A 16,124-nucleotide genomic window follows, 5' to 3' on the forward strand; every position below is an offset into this window, starting at 1 on the left:
GAGATTGAGGATTCACCGGCATGGCTGGATGAGATCCCAGAAAACTTTTGGGCAAAGGGGAAAAACGATTTTGGGCAAATTGTGACGGCTGAACCTCTACGGGTAATGCCTAAGTCTCAGTACAGACCATAGCGCGTGCAGTACCCCCTCTCCAGAGAAGCAGAAGAGGGAATTGAAAAAATGCATGGCGATTTGCTGGCTCGTGGGGCCATAGCTGAGATAAGCTATTCTCCGGTGAACTCCCTCATCCTGCCAGTAAAGAAAGCAGATGGGTCCTGGAGATTTGTGCAGGACCTAAGGGGGGTAAATGACTCAGTGTATCCGCGAGCGCCCATAGTCCCTAACCCAATCACCATTCTATCATCCATACCCCCAGAGTCTAAATGGTTTTCAGTTATTGATCTGGCAAATGCTTTCTTCTCTGTTCTAGTTCACCCAGACTCTCAGTACTGGTTTGCACGCAAAGGGAAAAGGTACACCTGGACAGTCATGCCACAGGGCTACACTGAGTCACCGAGTGTTTATGCTCAGGAGCTAGGAAAAAACTTAGAGCGCTTCACCTCCCCAGGGGGAAGTACACTGGTGCAGTATGTGGATGATTTGTTGCTGTGTGCAGAAACGAGAGAGAGTTGTGAGAGAGATACGCAAGCTTTGTTGTTGTTCTGTGCAGAGAATGGACATAAGGCCTCTAAAAGCAAGCTGCAGCTGGTAAGATCTGAAGTGCACTACCTGCACTTCACTGATCTAAAGCAGGCGCTTTGTGTGACCCCGGCATTGGGGGTCCCAAATTACAAACGCCCATTTCAATTGTGTGTGGATGAAAGAGGTGGTTTCATGACTGCTCCCAAAGTCTGCCTTTCCAGGATTGGCAAAGGTGGCCCATGGATTGGACCAGAGACACTGGACCGCCCCTTCATTCACGGCTTATGCTCAAACTTTCGTTTCCAGGTGTTCCACATGTATGACTCACAACATGGGTCGTGCATTGAAGCCACCAACTGCCACAACTCCTCCAGCTGAGGGTCCTTTCCAACATTTGCAGATGGATTTCATAGAACTAACACCCTGTAGAGGTTATCGTTATTGTCTAGTGGTTGTTGATCTCTTTTCCAGATGGGTGGAAGCCTTCCCGGCCAAGCAAGCAACGGCCCAGATAGTTGCGAAAAATCTGTTAAAAGAAATATTCCCGCGATGGGATGTTCCAATATGCATTACCACTGATAATGGTACACATTTCTCTAATCAGGTGGTCCACAAGCTCTCTGAGTGGTTGAAAATCGACCGTCGACACTACTGTGCTTATCACACGCAGAGTGGAGGGATTGTTCACTTGCTTGTCCTTTTTCTTCCCACTGCACTGATGGACGTACAGTTCTCATGTGCTGATGCAGGTTATTTGTAGAGCCTGTTCGATATGAGATTTTAACCTTGCACGCTCTACACTCTGCCTTTGTATTGTCAATGTAATTGAAATGCATCCAAATTTTACTCTGTTTCCTGTGGTCACTCATTTTGTCGCGCGTCTCCTTCCCTCCTGTTTCTTTCTCTGTGCGTGTGATTGCTGCATTTGTCTGTGGGTACATTCCACTTCACGCTGCCGCGCTGGCTTAAACCAATGAATTCTGGTCCTAACGCAATGCATCATGATTAGGATTTTTTGTCCGACTTCAGCCGGCGCTGCAAAACGTCACCACCCTTGACCATGTCACATGGTACAAAAACTTCGCGAGAGCAAGGTTTTCCAATCCATGCGGCTTGGAAAAAAAAATAGAGAAAGAAAAACAGCCGCTCTGACTCCGGCTCACAGGCAGAAGCCGATGTTCTGCCATTTTTTGCTGCCTTGCCAGAATTTCCTACCCATACTCCTGAATGGACATCTGTAAAAGGATTTATGCTATCAAAATAACTTTCCTGTACTTTAGAAAGGGTAGCAGTTTTTACACATAGTTTTATGCTGCCAGAAATTGCTGCCTATAGTTTTTAATGGGCTATCAGTGTTTTACACTAAGAATGTAATGTCATAAAATAATCATTCAAATCTGGGAACATAAAAAATCATGCTAAGAATTAAAGCCCGTGTTTTCTCTCCAATGGTCATTACTGAAATGCATGTAATAGCTCTTAACATGTTTTCAATTAAATTACATCGGAGTGACTTGTTTAATTAGAAATATTCCCACATGACATCATATGCACAGTTACCTCCAATTTCTCCGAACTTTACATTCATATGCATCTTACTTTTCCAATGGGTCAACAATTGTAATGGTTTCACTGGACATCTTTAAAAAGGCAAATAATGTATAATAATTTCACAAGGACACAAATTACATCTAAAACATAGCAGAAGCAAACTGGGTGAGAAACATTCCAAAGCTCTGCTCATGATGATGTTGTAATAATTGTGATTCCTCAATTTTACAAATGTAGAAAAATTTAAAAGCAAAAACAGAAATGAAATTCCAGGACATTTTGCCATTTGTATCACTTTACAGGTCATTTCAATGACTGGAAAATAACCCTAAATATTTTCAGGTTTTCAGGACACGTGGGAACCCTGTAAGAGGAATGTAGAAAGGAAGGTTGGATTGGAGGCTAAGGATGACATTAAAAGTTTCCTCCAATATTTTAACTCCAAAAGAGCTCTAAAAGCTGAAATCAGTAATCTGTAGGATAGTAAGGGTCTTATAACTGAAAATGAAATTGATATAGTAAAAATAAGAGTTTAATGATTCTTTTACACAATAGAGAACACAGGTAACCTGCCACCATTTAATACAAATACAGTGTCGTCTATGACCAATATATGTATAACTGAGGCTGATGTGGTACAAAGCCTTGCTAAGCTCAAAATAAATAAATTGCAGGGCCCTGATGGCATCTTACCTATAGTTTTAAAAGAGATGAGGGATATTATTAGCCAACCTTTAACATTACTATTTGAGAAATCCTTATCTACTGGTGTGGCACTTTCTAATTGGAAGCATGCCAATATAACACCCATATTCAAAAAAGGGGATAGAAGTTATCCAGCAAACTATAAGCCAATCAGTTTAACTTGCATAACTGGAATGGTAATGGAAGCTACAATCCCAGTGAAAATGATAGATTACCTGGATGCATGAAATAACATTCTGAGGGATAGCCAACATGGATTTAGGAGAGGTAGCTTCTGTTTAACTAATCTACTTGAGTTCTTTGAGGAAGCTACAAAAGAAATTGATCACAAAAAGGCCTATGATGTGATCTGCTTAGTTTTGCAGAAGGCCTTTGATGTTGTCCACCACAAACGGCTCTTGCTTAAACTCCAAACTGAAGGGATTTTAACAACTGTAGCAGAGGCTCCAACGGGATCTTGATTTAATTTGCGACTGGGCTGATACCTGGCAGATGAAATTTAATGTAGATAGATGTAAGGTAATCCATGCAGGGAGCAGAAATATAAAGTACAGATATTTTATGGGTTCCACTGAAATAAAGGTAGCTGATTATGAGAAAGACCTCAGTGTGTATGTTGATGCTTCCATGTCCCACTCTTGCCAGTGTGGGGAAGCAATTAAAAAGGCCAATAGGATGTTGGGTTACATCTCTAGGTGTGTGGAGTTCAAGGGAACTGATGCTACGATTATTTAATTCCTTGGTAAGACCCCACCTAGAATATTGTGTGCAGGTTTGGTCACCATTCCTTAAGAAGGACATTGCTGCCTTGGAAAAGGTGCAATGTAGGGCTACGAGAATTATTCCTGGTCTTAGAGGAATGTTTTATGAGGAGAGATTACCTGAGCTGAATCTGTTTAGCCTCGAGCAAAGGAGACTAAGGGGGGGGACATGATCCAGGTATATAAAATTCTAATGGGTCTGGATGCTGTTCGATATTTCAATATTAGTTTAAATAATAGAACCGGTGGCCTTAAGTGGAAATTAGTGGGAGAACATTTCAAAACGAATTTGAGGAAGTATTTCTTTACACAGCGTGTAGGTAGAGTACGGAATAGTCTTATTACTAGTGTAACGCAAGCTAAATCCCTGGGTTCCTTTAAATCAGAGCTAGAGAAGATTTTAATAATTTTGAGCTATTAGTTAAGTTGTCCCCAAAAGAGCTTGATGGGCTGATTGGTCTCCTCTCATTTGTAAATTTCTTATGTTCTTTTGTAAGATTTTAACAACTCTGAGCTGTTAGTTGAGTGCTCCCCAAACGAGCTTGATAGGCCAAATGACCTCCTCTCATTTGTAAATTTATGTTCTTATGTAGGTATAAAAATAACTGACCATATGATAAAATGATTTTGTCTAATACAGGACTACAGTCTTCATTAGGTATATATTTTCCCCTCGCACTTTGTATGGGCAGTGAATTGCCCCTACTTACGTGTGGATTCCTAATAAGAAAAATGCAAGAAATGAACACACATATAGTCAGAATAATTCTCATGTTGTCAACTATTGAGTGCAATTCAAATTTTATTGAACAAATCTAATGATTACAGTATTTTTTTGTCAAACAAAACACTTACAATGAACTGTTCCAAATTATTATGCACAGTAAGCTGCAAAACACTTTATAAGTTGCAAAGAACTGAAAATTGTCATTTGTTGTGTTTGCAACATATGTACTGAAATCAAACAGGTCACGTCACATTTTGACATAGGACTCCTTATTTGATAGCAGCTTCACAAGTCTTGCATCCATTGAACTTGTGTATTTGGACAGTTTCTGCTTGTGAGCACTGGTTAGTGGCGGCAGAATAGAAGGTTTATGCACAGTTGCAGTGGAGGACTCTACACCTTGATGTCCATGGGACTCCAGAGGCACCAGCAGCTTCAAATATCTGTTTGCTGCTACATAATGGCATTTTAGCAGCTGCTCTCCTGATCTGATGCATGGATCTGGTAGAGATCTTCCTCAATTTGCCTTTATCTGCACGAACCCGTCTGTGCTCTGATCTACTGCATGCAAAGGCTCATTTCGCATTTTTGTTCTGCATTCTGAAATGGAAGAAAAAAAACATTCATGACGAACACAAACCTATAAAAGGTACTTGTGTGACACTATTAAGGAAGGATCTGACTAGGAGAAAAGCTGGCAGAGTGATTGCCTGGCTGCCGGCTGCAAATGATATGTCGAGCAGTAATATGGCATTAATCAACAGATATGAGGTGAAGATTTAAATATTCTAGAGGGAGCCTGGTGGGGACCTACTTGTGTCGGATGAGCCGGCCTCCCTGGATCACTTGTGCCGTCACATTGGCCATGTGGCAAGAAAAAAGGAGCCAGTTTCGGGGCTGGACTCGGTATGAGAACCTCATAAATATCATTGAGTAACAGGTAAGAGCTGGGGAGACAAAGATCATGCAGGGGTCAGAGGCCAGAAAGAAGAGAAGAAGAGCAACCAGCTTAAAACCTTTAAAAAGTCCCTCTGGAGTCCCGAGTGACCCAGTGGACGCGCATATAGATGGAAGGTGAGCCCTCTGCCTCTTACCGAAGGTCATTCGACCGCTGATGATGTCGGGGCTCTTCCTCATATCGCTGACTGCGACTAGGGGAAGACCCCAATTAATAACTGGTCCCCAGAAGTGCTGAAATCAAACAATAAAACACAGAGCTGATCTAACATGCAGCAGGGTGAAGGTACCATTAAATAAATTTCAGAGGATTCTTACAATACATTAGTGTGAGATTATTAAACAGTAGTCATAAAATTACATGTATATTAACAAAAAATCAGTTTGTTACTTTCTTACCGTGCTTTTGTTGTAAGGATTTTCCCAACAGGCACATTCAGATCACGGAAAGACAAAGAAAACAAACAAAAAAAATTATAAGTGCAATTCTGTGATCACCAGCAGCACTTCTGCAATGAGGGACCCAAATGTAAGCAGTGACTTTATGCTTACATCTACAACAAAGTGAAGAGTTTAAGCTTCTTATACACTGACGGCAATTGACAAGGAAAGTTTACATATTGGATTTTTACATAAACTGCAAGCGCCTCTGGATGCACATACCTCCTCAGATACTTCCGAAACTCTTTGTTTTTAAGCTGGTTTACAGCTCTCTGAAAGAAATTCCTTGCCATGATAAAGTGAATGTACATGCACGTATGTTGATTTTGTTCAAAATGAAATGTGAAGATGAATTTGCCGTTTATATAGGAATGCGAATGACATCAGCACTCTAGATTCTAGAACTTACATACGTAGGCTACTGATAACGTAACTGACGTAACTGTTCCAACATCTCCTTGGAAACGGACTGGAATTGAATGGAAGAATGTTAGTGGGCGAAATGAATTTTGTCAACTGAATAAATTCATTTTGTGTACAAAATGCATTTCCTGAACGAAAGTCATTTTGTGGAGGAAAGGAATGTCATGAATGATACAGAGTCATTTCGTGGAAGAAATCGATTCTGCGGAATTACGGAGTGCTTTTGTGGAAGCAGGAAATGCATTTCATCTGTTGCAGAGTCACGAAAAATCAGCGCTTGACACTTGGCATACCATAAAGTACAAAGTACTCAGCAGGCACATGGACGCAGACACATCTGTATCCACACCTGGATATTTCAGTGTGACTTTTATTGCGTGGATTCTTACTACAGTGGTGCCTGCGGTTCACGAACACAATCCGTTCCAGGAAAGTGGTCGTGAACCAATTTGTACGCGATCCAAGGCAATTTTCCCAATAAGAAAGCATTTAAATTCCATTAATTCGTTCAGAAGTCTACCAAATAATGATTTGTTGTCAATTAATTTTCTGGTTTTTATAGTGAAAACTTTAAAGAAAAACACAATATAGTGTGGCGACGGGCGGACCGAGGCATCACGGGAGACATGGAGACTTGCTTGCTGGGGTAATTACGCTTTTTATTTACAGTCATTAAACCCCTTGCATTGTTGTGGTTGTTAATGTTAATGGTTGCATTTCCCTATTGTCGCGTGTGTGTTTGGCCGTGTTTTGTAAACGGTCCGATCCTCACGTGTATTTAGCGTGTGTAAATCATCCACCGTGTGTGCATCTTGCAGTTCGGCGTCTGTGTATTTGGGACGTGTCCCATTGGAAAGACATTGGGATTTTGGCTTTTAAAATCTCAATCTAAAGAAGCACATCGAAGAAAGCTAAACTAATGGTAAACACCAGTGAATTAATTTCAGTTATCACGATTAGCCTGGATAACAGCTTGGGGAGAGCTTTGTGTCTGATGTTAAGTGAACGTTTTCTTCTCTTGGTGATAGGCTGGTTAGGGCATTTGAATCACTAATATTAACTTGGACATTTGAACAATGAACACTGAAATAGTTATGTAAGCTGAAAAACAGGGTTTTGTGACTGAGATAATGAACCCCATGCTGGTAATAGGAAAAACGGTGACTTGTGTTTTCAGAAATGGCTTTAAAATACGTTAACATTAACCTGTACTTCTTTTTTTAACAATAGCATACTCCTGTTTAGGTTTTTAAAGCCCTCTTTTTGAAGTGTGTGATGTATGCAAAATTTTTCTTTTCCATGCTTTAAAAAGCTGAGTAAACGTTTTGATATTAAAAGTTTAGACAGCGTTCCGTTGTTATTCATATTTACTTGCACTTTAATTACTCAAGTACAGTTAGTTACAGATTATTTGTAATACTTAAGTACAGTGAACACTAGGTACTTTAAGACTTTTACTTGAGTGGAATTCTAGTTGGTGACTTGGGAGGGTATCTGTACTTATACTTAAGTGTGACTTTCGGGTACTTTATACAAGACTGTGAACAAGCTCGACTGTCTCAGACGGAAATTATAGCTCAGAGGTAATGATACTATATTAATAATCTCTGAGTTAATGATTAAGACATATATCAGCCTTCCAGCTGCAACTGACTAGAAATCAACCTAATGTTTTTCATGTTAGAAATCATAAACCTGCTTCAGTTCATGTCTCTGTGTGAAATCAGATGTTACTCACATGGCATAAGGCCCAATGTGCCTCTGACTGTAATCACCCAGAGTGTGGCCCAGCGTGACTCCTGATGACATGTTAATCTCTTGGAGTGGGAATTCCATTTCCATAAAAGTTATTGTAGGAAACCTCGTTAATGGAAATATATTTTCAAAACCTTCGAACAATATTGGCATTTCGCATTTTTCTCACAAAAAACTGTCAGGTAGTGACAACTCCAATGAGCAGAGTGAAAAAACGATTAAAATCGGTATTTAACTAACTAAATCAGAAGAGGAAAAAGAAGAATAATTTAGCTTGGCATAATTCTATGTTTAAAACATTTTGAACAGTTTCCATGCCAGGTAGTGCAACCCAAGAAAACCCATCAAAACATGATGAATATCATAAAGTATGAATATCATGAAATAATTTATTATTTAAATCATATATAAAAACTTGATATCAAGGACAAAGGTTAAAATTGTGCAGGTGGTGCAACCGGAATCAGTATTACTACTAATTATAAATGCAGTTTACAAGTAGGAATAAACATTGATGAAGTGTAGACACTTAACCTTATGGGAATTGACAGGGCTTCATGTTTGATTGGGCCAATTTTTTGCCTTTGGTTTGGTTACTATATAACCTCAGATGTGAATTATGTCTGATAGCTGAAATGAAAGCTGACCATTGATTGCAGTAACTTGGATAATTCAAATTCATAACTTCTGTCTAAAAAGTCAAAAAATTTGACAAAAAAGTCAAACAAATACAAAAACACATCTTTGTGTTTTGGTATTTTGTGAATATCTCAAAAACTACATGATGGATTATATCAAAGTTAAAATATGTGGTTCTCAGACTTGTTTTCTAAATGTACACCTAATTTTATTGTGCTAAAATGCTTTTATAAAATTAAATTATGTGAAATATACAAATATCTCCTGCTCCTTCAGTATTTCCTCCAAAGAAAGTGTACATTCGACACAAGCATTGTCTTTTTTTAGTTAAATATATGTGTAACAGCAATTCTGTGACCATTGTATTCTGTGACTCCAGTAGATACTGTTGCCACTATATAGCTTGAGCTTGCTCACACAGATGTGTTCCTAACGCAAACAATGTAAACTCATACGTTGTAAACAAATGAATGTCAATGCGATGTAGAGTGGGTGTATAGAAATGCTGGCTTTTAACATGATATAGGTTTAGCTGCTTGTTATATCAGATTAAACAAAATTAGGCTGATTTGTAGAGTAGCCTATTTGTATAATTCTAACACAACTAAAAAGTGATTAAAGCTCACATGGGCAACTTGATGCTATGAGTATACAGTCAAAGTAAAAAGTATGTGAACCCCTTGGAATTTATTCATAAAAAGTGATCTGATCTTCATCTAAGTCACAGGTACTGATATACACAATGAGCTTAAGCCAATAACACAAAAAAGGTTCTACTCTTTCAAGTTTTTATTATTCAAACATATTCAGCATTCACAGTGGTACTGGAGAAGGTAAGTGAACCCTTAGGTTCAATAACTGGTTGACCCTCCTTTGGCAGCAATGACCGCAACCAGGCACTTCCTGTAATTGCAGATCAGACCTGCACATCGTGTGGAGAGAGTTTTAGCCCATTCTTCCCCTGCAAAACTGCCTTAACTCTTCCATATTCTTTGGTTGCCTTCTGTGTATTGCTCTCTTAAAGTCATTCCACAGCATCTCAATAGGATTGAGATTGGGGCTCTGACTGGGCCACTCCACTGCGATGTTTGGGGTCATTGTCCTGTTACATCACCCAGCCTCAGTTGAAGGACAGACATTCTCACATTATCCTGAAGAATTTGCTGATAAAGTTGGGAATTCATTTTCCCCTCAATGATGGCGAGCTTTCCAGACCCTGATGCAGCAAAGCAGACCCAAATCATGATGTTCCCTCCACCATACTTTACTGTAGGGATGATGCATTTATCTTTTTACGCCAAATGAAGTTCTGCTTGTTCCTCCCAAATAGTTCAATTTTAGTTTCATCACTCCACAAAACATTTTCCCAGTATCGCTGTGGAGTGTCCAAGTGCTCCTTCGCAAACTTCAGGCGTACAGCAATGTTTGACAGCAGTGGCTTCCTTCTTGGTGCTCTGCCATGGACTCCTTTCTAGCTGATTCATGAACACAGATGCTAGACAGTTCTAATGACTTCTTCAAGTCTTTCGCTGTCACTTTAGGATTCTTCTTTTCCTCAAAGATGACTTTGCGTTGTGCTATTGGGGTCATCTTGGCAGGGCGCCCACTTCTAGGCAGAGTAGCCACGGTACCAAATTGTCTCCATTTATAGACAACTTGCCTAATAGTTTATATTAATAATAATATAATAATAATTTATAGACAACTTGCCAACAGTAGACTAATGAATATGTAAAATCTTTGAGACAACTTTGTAACCCTTTCCAGCCTTATGTAACTTAACAATTCTTGATCTTAGGTCTTCAGACAGCTCTTTTGTGCGAGGCATGATTCCCATCTGGACATGCTTCTTGTCAAAAGCCCAAACTGAACCTTTTCAGTGGTTTTTATCAACCAAAGTAATTCTAGGCCACACCCCTGAACTCGTTTCATTAAATGGACTCCAGGTGTGCTAAATTTTTAAGCTTTTAAAAAAAGTCATTTACTTGGGGTTCACTTACTTTTTCCTACTTTATACAATATGGTCAAATATTCTCTGAAAATCTGTGTATCTTAATTATAGGACACAGTGTTTGTAAATTATTGTGACTTACATGAAGATTCAACTATGTTTTATATGGGATTTAGTCATACACGTAGAAAATTCCAAGGGGTTCACATACTTTTTACTTTGAACATATTTAAATGGGCCACTCTAACCTGCGAGAGAGTGCCTGTTGGAAAGGCCGTCTCCGAAAACGGGATGCCAACGCGCATACGCTTGGATCAGCGTCAGGAGCGTCTCTTTTGAGTTTTCAGAGGTGGTTTTCTGATTGTGCCGCACCAGATCATCCTACCCAGTGCCGAACGATCCTGGCCAGTTACTCACCATACTCAGGGGTGCAGTATTGTGTGCCACTGACGAACTGTAAGTGACTGGTCCTGGACTGATTACATTCGGTGCTTTAATATTGCAATGCGGTCTACCGGATTGTTAGTTGTTAGTGTGTAACTTTTGAGGAGCTCTGCTACTGAGTGTATTGCAGGCAGATTCTCTGTATTCTGCGTTCGTTCTTGTAATTGTGTATCTTATATATTAAATTTGTTTTGTTAGTCAGTTCTCGTTAGACTGCAAAATATTTAGGAGAGATGGGATAATACAGTAAGGGAGGGTAATAGTATTACTGTTACGTATCCGGTATGTACCGGGGTTAACCAATAGATGGCAGTACTGTTACATGATTGATGATTAGAGATCGTATAAAGTGGTTGTATTTGTGTTAATTAGCTGAACATGTCTCCATGTTCTTATTGTTTTAGTTATTTATATAATATTATTTTCTTCCTTAGACCACATGCACACCCTGTCTACAACTAAGTCATTGCACCTGTAACAGCCAATGGCCAGCCTACAGTATGTTAACTCCAGTGCAATACTGTACCGCCTAATTGAATGCAGTAAAGTTTGGAACTGCGTCTGCCTTCCCTGGTGTTCTTACCGATGCCACCAGAGAGGTGCCATCTTACCGGTACCTTCCTCATACAGTCATAGCTTCTAACACTTTAATAATGCCAGACACACCAACCTTATTTAAATGGGCCACATCAGGTGGCTTATCTGCCTTTCCTATGTATAACCAAAAACTGTCACAACTCTGGTTAACAGCTGGGCCTAGGTACATGGGCTCACAATTTCTGATAGCAACCATCAAATTATGTGATCCCAAACAAATCAAGGAAAAAACAGTGACTAAGCAATCAAAAACCCTTCAGGTAATTTGTCCTAAATAGATATTATAATCTTGGATAGATTTCATGACTTCAGTTGAAGGGTCACAATTTCTGATATCAGCCATCAGATGTTGTGACCCCAAACAAATCAAAAACAACACAGTACCACAGCAGTCAAAAAAGACATCAGGGGAATTATCATAAATATAAATAATAATCCTGGAAAGATTTCATAACTGGGGTGTACAGGTCACCTCTGTCAAAGGGGTGACTTTCATACAGCTGTCATCTGATTTTGTGATCTGAGTGTGGCTTTTGAAAAAGCAACAACACACCATTAAATTTCAGGCAAAAGAAACATGTCCATCTTCAGACTTTCACCATGTTTACACACTGCAGACAATTGTTGTGACAATTTATCAAACATTCCTTATTGTGTCAGTACATGCAGTGTGCTACAGTACACAATATGCTGCTCCACAAAATGAGCTGCATCAACCAATTTGGTACTGTAACAGCTCTTTGAGTATCAGAAAGTAGGACAGGGTTTAAGTATCATAAAGTTAATGAAACTGAAAAATCATAATGATCTTTTTAAACATTTATTTGAAATATGCCTTTACATACAGTACAAAAATCAATAAAATGAAAACAAAGAAATTTGGAAATTACCCGAAACATTGGCTACATGTTTTGGAGTTCAGATATATCCTCTTTCTTAGCCCTCTGTATATTTTTCTAATGTTGATTTTTAAAATTACATATACTTCTTTCCAGCCATAACTCCTCAGACAACAGACGCTTGAAACCCTGATCGGCAAGTCTGCAATTGGTTGTTTAAATGGCAATTGGCTGTCTAAATGTATAAAAATGAATTTCCGTTTTATGCAACTTTGGGTCAACTTTATGCTTTTACTCCACTATTTTACTCCAATATTAAACCAAAAACCAAAGTACTCCGTCAAAAAAGGAACTTTGTCCGTATACAGTAGTATATATATGGGTGTTTGTGTCCACCTACTTCTGTCCATGTAGTATACAGTACATGTATGTGTGTATATGTCTCCATCTACTTCTGTCCATGTAGTACATATGTATGTGTATGTGCGTTTGTGTCACAGATCAGCACAGGGAAGCAGGCGAAGGAAGCCATGGATAAAAAAAGGGTTTTATTTGCAGAGGAACATACGTAACGTTAATGACAGAACTAGGAAAACGCATGTGAACGCGGTCTGCAAATACACTGAACTAACAACAGCAACCAGAAACAGCTGGTGAACACAGGGACTCTGCACGAGGTTAACGAGGGGGCATGATCGACGAGAGGGCAGGACGAATGGAGCATGACATTACCCAATGGGAGTGAAGGGACTAACAGGACCTAGAGAAACAAAAGCAAAATATCAATGAGGAACCGGGAACAGGACAGACACACAGAGCAGACACAGGGACAAGAAGCAGGAAAACCACTGACAAACCAACGGGAACGCAGACAGGCACAGGGGCACCAAGAACGGAGACACTGGGGGAACACCAACAGGAGGAAAAAAAGGACCAGGAGCGAACAAAGGAGCGGAGCGACGAGGAGCAGACACAGAGGTACGAAAACAGGAGGCAGGATGGTAGAGGACGGGGGAAAATGGGGAGCCCGAGGGAACCCCAGTAGGCAAGAGGCAGAAGCTGCAGAGGCAGCCGGCGACTGCGAGGTTGGAGCCGAAGGGACCTTCGGCAACAGCGAGGCAGGAGCAGGAGGGGACGACGAAGGGGGCAAGGAGGCAGATGGAGGGACAGGCAAAGGAGGTGAAGAGGAAGATAACCAGAGGAGGCGAAGAGGAAGGCGAAGGGGGCACTGGGAGAGGGGAAGAGTGAACAGCAGCCACAGCCGGCCCAGGCATAGGTGACCGATGAGTCGGAGCGGGGGAACCCGCAGACGACCGATGAGTTAATGGAGGCGGGGCCGAAGAGTCATCGGAGAAGCACCCACAGGCGACCGCCAAGCAGGAGTCCAGGGAACCGCAGGCGACCGCTGAGCAGGAACCGAAGGACCCGCAGGTGCTGCATGAGTCCCAGCCACAGGGACCGAGGATGAGCCAGGGGGCAGGGCAGGCAGGAACCAACCCCTGCGCAAGTGACCTCTCCCCCTCCTGGATATGAAGAGCCCAATTCCTGGTTGGGATCTGCCAAGTGGGGGTAACAGAGCTGGGGTTCGCGCCTTGGCAGTGGGTGCAGGCGAAGTAGCAACAGGCAGACGGGCTTGGGCTCCGGGCCCAAGCGCAGGCGACGTCAGGTTTGGTTCCTTTTGGCATACTGCGGGGGAAATGGCGGAGATGGAGACGGCCCCTAGGGAAACGTGCAACGCTTTCCCTCGTCGCTTTCCCTGCTTCTCTCTCCCCCGAACAAGCGCAACGAGGTCCGGCAATTCATGTGGAATAAAAGGACAAAGACTGTAATCGCCCCCTACCTGCTGGATCATGTCCTCAGCTACCCAGCTCTTCAGCCGGGCTAAATGCCACCATACCTCTGCTGTGAGGCGCGGGTCTTCGGCAGGGGAGAAGTGGGTCAAGATTTCCCTTGACCGGCGAGCGACGGCTTGCGCCGTGGGGTCTCCCTTCATTTTGGACTCCTTGAGCCAGTATTCTACCTCGTCCAAAAGGTCAAGGTGTTCCGCCTCATGGAAGGGAGGCATCTTCTCCTGTAGTCCTGTCATTCTGTCACGGATCAGTACAGGGAAGCAGGCGAAGGAAGCCGTGGTAATAAAAAGGGTTTTATTTGAAGGGGAACATATGTTAATGACAGGACTAGGAAAACGTACTTGAACGCGGACTGAAATACACTGAACTAACAACAGCAACTAGAAATAGGTGGTGAATACGGAGACTCCACATGAGGTTAACGAGGGGGCGTGGTCGACGAGAGGGCAGGACAAAATATGTGTCCGCCGCCTTCTGTCCATCTAGTATTTTTGCATGTGTATGTGCGTTTGTATATATACTGTACATGTGTCCGCCTTCTTCTCTCCATGTAGTATATACAATGAGGGAAATAATTATTTTTATAGTTTGTAACTGTTACATAATGACTTTTTCTTGCTTGTTTTGTTAATAATCTATCTTTTGCTGGTTCAATAAACATACCAGTGAAATTACAGACTTCTCATTTCCTTATTAATGGGTCAACTTAAGAATTCAGCAGAGGTCACTGTATGTATGTGTATGTGCGTTTTGTGTATATATGTGTCCGCCTACTTCTGTCCATGTAGTATATATGTATATGTATATGTAAATGTATATGTATGTGTGTGTATGCGTGTATATATATAATATTTTATCCTGCATGTCATGTTTAATTCTGCTGTGCATTTCAGAATTGCATTTTTCCCAGCTGTGCATGAAAAATAAAATGTGTACAATGACATTATTCCTAAAGTCCTAAATCACATTGTAATATGCAAAATATGTATGGAAAGCATGAAAACAAGTATTTTCATTGGTTATCAATGTTTCTATGGAGAGTAAAGAGCTGAAAGTGCAACTTTGGTGCCATCTCGAGCTCAAAAGCAATTATTCAGGGTTAGGCATGGGTCAGCCCGTAATAGAGACAAATGATCTTAAGTGTAATAGTTAATGTGAAAACACCATAAAACATTTAAAAGGGATTTTAGAAAATGAATACAGGGTCCAATTTTTTAAGAGTACACAATAAAAAATGACAAAGTACCGAGTGTATAAACAGCAGCTAAGATGTTAAGCCTTCTTCTTTGATTTATATGATTAAAGCATCACTTTCCAGTCTGAAATTCACTTCTTTTGAAGAAAGTCCACGTCCTAAAAAAAGACAAATGGAGAATATCAATATCCATATTGAAAATGTGCAGAGACATGTGTCACTGTATAACCTGTATATTTTAGAAATACAAATACCTAGGGTACCGTCATCAACATATGCTACCTATTTCACCTGTCGAAGCTGTTCACTGGACTGTGATGAGCTACCTGGCTTCTCACCACTCTCACCAGCCCGATCACCTGCGTGGATGTGGAGCTGTGGTCCGCTGTGGCTGTATTGGCTGTTCTCAGTGCTGGTTGCTCTCTCTCATGGTGCCAGTGCTTGCAGTTTTCTTCGTTGTAGTCGCTGCCATGGTGCTCCTTATCGCTCAGGCTGGAGTGGCTTCCGCATGGGGAGTTCATGTCGTATCGCTTCGTCTTGTTGAATCCCTCGAGGCTGCTGCTGGAGTTCCTCTCAGATGTATCCTGGTCTCTAAAAGGGTAAGGACACATTAACGATATAGTAAACTGTATAGTGTTTGCTATTCT

This window comes from Brienomyrus brachyistius, unplaced genomic scaffold, assembly GCF_023856365.1.
Source record: "Brienomyrus brachyistius isolate T26 unplaced genomic scaffold, BBRACH_0.4 scaffold27, whole genome shotgun sequence".
Classification (NCBI taxonomy): Eukaryota; Metazoa; Chordata; class Actinopteri; order Osteoglossiformes; family Mormyridae; genus Brienomyrus; species Brienomyrus brachyistius.